Consider the following 3,709-nt stretch of genomic DNA (forward strand, 5'->3'; position numbering starts at 1 on the left):
AATTTCTATCTTTTTTTAATGTGATTTTCTGGATTTTCTTTTTGATATTCTGTCTATCACTGTTAAGATAAACCTAGCTTTACAATGATAGACCGTTCGTTTCTTTGTAAGTGGGCAAACTTACACAATCAGTGAGGGATCAAATACTTATTTCCTTCACTGTATATACACACACACACACACATACAAACAGTAACAAACACACACAAACACACCTTTGCACACATACAAGACATACAGATGTTCACTGCATTATTGGTCCTCAGTATTGCATATTTAAGTAGCGGTAAAGGTGTAGTCAGTGATTCTGGAGAACGCTTGTTGTTAAAATCACCTTTTGTCAAAATCAGTGAATATCTCCTCATGATCCACTACCTGTCTGTACTGTGTGTGTGACTGAAAAAAAAACAGTGTTAATACACAGTCTAGGCTCTGTAAACGGGCATGTTGCTATAGTATTTATGGGGCGGCTGTGGCTCAGTTGGTAGAGCGGGTCGGCTGATGATCAAAGGGTTGGAGGTTCGATCCCCTTGGGCAAGACACTTCACCCACCTTGCCTAATGTGAATGTCGATAGTTAGCCTGCTGCTATCGGTGTATGAATGTGTGTGTGAATGGTAACGTGGGAATGGGAACAGGTCTCCCTTGAAAAAGAGTCTTCGGCCTCAATGGGATTTACCTGTATAAATAAAGGTTAAATAATAATAAATAAATAAAAATAGTTATGGTGGGGCAGGTGGGCCCTTTGTTTACGTTCCAGTTTACAGAGCCTAGGTCAGGCCGATTACGTTCATTCACTTAACTGCTGAGCTCATGTAGGTTTCTGCTAATTGGTTACTGAGAAGAGAGTGTGTGTGTGTGTGTGTGTGTGTGTGTGTGTGTGTGTGTGTGTGTTACAGTGTGTGTGTGTGTGTGTGTGTGTGTGTGTGTGTGTGGTGTGTGTGTGTCTGTGTGTGGGTTGTGTGTGTGTGTGTGTGTGTGTGTGTGTGTGTGTGTGTGTGTGTGTGTGTGTGTCTGCGTCTGTGTGTGTTGTGTGTGTTACAGTGTGTGTATGCATGTGTGTGTAACAGTGTGTTTATGTGTGTTTATGTGTGTGTGTGTGTGTGTGTGTGTGTGTGTCTGTGTGTGTGTGTTTATGTGTGTTTATGTGTGTGTGTGTGTGTGTGTGTGTGTGTGTGTGTGTGTGTGTGTGTGTGTGTGTACATCATTCTTCAGCTTGTAGCAGCTTAAATAGCCGCTGCTCAGATCAGGCTGTAAATACACAGAGGCAGAGGACGGTCACTGTGACGTAACTGATTAACACACACACACACACACACATGCACTGCAACACACACACACACACATACACACATTTGCACACACACACACACACGCACACGCCAAAGAAAAATTAACTGTCTGACTAACTTATGTTTTCAGCTGACCCGCACAAAACATTTCCTCAGAAACATTTTTTGTCGTTACACTCATAGCTCCAAAGAAAAACATTGGGTGAATTCGGGGACGTTTTTCTCTCTCTCTCTCTCTCTGTCTCCCTCTCTCTCTCTCTCTCTCTCTCTGTCTCTCTCTGTCTCTCTGTCTCCCTCTCTCTCTCTCTCTCTCTCTCTCTCTCATAGCTCCAAAGAAAAACATCGGGTGAATTCGGGGACGTTTTTCGCAATTTTGACTTCAGCGTCCTGTTGCTGTTGCGATATCTATCCAACACATAATATCGACACATTCTACATTTCTGAAATCCCTGAGATGTTTTCTACAACACCAGAAGAAAAGAACAATAGATATGATACCAACAACAGATATGCCACAACTATTAGAGTTCTCTTTGTGATCAATTAAATATTCGCCCTACATTTGATAATCTGGGACAAGATTCAAGATTCAAGATTGTTTTATTGTCATATGCACAACAATTACAGAGTAGCCGCTGGCAATGAAATTCTTTAGTCCTGGGCTCCTCCAACAGGGCAATAAGAAAGTGTGTAAATATTAAGAAACACAAGTGGGAACCTGAAACTTAAAGAATAAAAGAGCAACAACAATAATAATAGTAATAATAAGAATAAGAATAAAGTGTGATAAGAATTAAGTGTATAAGAGGAACACAAGGATAGCAGAGACCTAAATATAAAACTAATGTGAAATGTAAACAGACGTGTTTATCCAGATGTCGGCTGGTGAGTAGTAAAGTGGCATTTATAAAGTGTCATTGTGGTGAGCTAAGTAGCTCAGGAGTTCAACAGTTCAACAGTTCAACAGTTCAACAGTCTTATTGCCTGTGGGATGAAACTGTCCCTGAGTCTGGTGGGGACAGTTGCATTAATTAGCCTTAAACAAAAAGCCTACATCACCTAATTTTCTGCGGTTTAGCCTCAGCCTCAACAAGTCCTAAACAAGTGTTGTGGGAAAATGACACAAAGAAGCTGAAGAAGTCAAATACATGGTGCACTTGATGAACTGATCACCATGTGCAATCATTCAAAACATTGTCTTTCACTCGTGGTCTCTTTTCCTGACATTGTGGGGCCATTGTACTCTGTAGGCCTAATGCATTGAATTTTGTACATTATAGATCATATATTTTTATATATTTTATGACTTAGGCTATTATATTGTACTTTGCATTAGTAGTTAAGCACTGTAAATGCATATTTTTCCAATTTGGATCATTTAAATGACTGTCCCAGATTATCAATCATATTTGATAATCTGGGACAGCAACAAAATGGTTGAAAAATAAAAATCTAAAACAAATATTCAACATATTATTATTATTATATTATATTATTGCATATGTTGTTGCTTGAACAGATCACAAACATAATTGACTAAAAAAACAAGAACATGCATTATCTTTGAAAGATTTTTATCCTTAACATTAAATTGATCAGAATCCATATGTCTCTGACCAATTCTCGAAATTCTTCTAAACTTGCCTTGCCTTGATCTCTGGTGATTGACAGGTGGAAGCGGTGGTGTCGCATCGCTCCCGGCAGCCCAGGGAGCTGGAGCTGCAGGTCGGGGATCTGATCCAGGTTCTGAGCAAAGAGAACGAGAGCTGGTGGTACGGACGCAAAGCCAGCGGAGAGCTAGGCTACTTCCCCTCTTACTGCGTGGAGCCCTATAAGGTACAGACACACAGACAGACAGACAGAGACAGATAGATAGATAGATAGACAGACAGATAGACAGACAGACAGACATATAGACAGACAGACAGATAGACAGACAGACAGACAGACAGACAGACAGACAGACAGACAGACAGACAGACAGACAGACAGACAGACAGACAGACAGACAGACAGACAGACAGACAGACAGACAGACAGACAGACAGACAGATAGATAGATAGATAGATAGATAGATAGATAGATAGATAGATAGATAGATAGATAGATAGATAGATAGATAGATAGATAGATAGATAGATAGATAGATAGATAGATAGATAGATAGATAGATAGATAGATAGATAGATAGATGGATGGATGGATGGATGGATGGATGGATGGATGGATGGATAGATAGATAGATAGATAGATAGACAGACAGACACACAGATAGATAGATAGATAGATAGATAGATAGATAGATAGATAGATAGATAGATAGACAGACACACAAATAGATAGATAGATAGATAGACACACAAATAGATAGATAGATAGATAGATAGACACAGACAAACGGACGGATAGAAAGACAC

Source organism: Ammodytes marinus (assembly GCF_949987685.1).
Source record: "Ammodytes marinus genome assembly, chromosome: 9".
Lineage (NCBI taxonomy): Eukaryota > Metazoa > Chordata > Actinopteri > Uranoscopiformes > Ammodytidae > Ammodytes > Ammodytes marinus.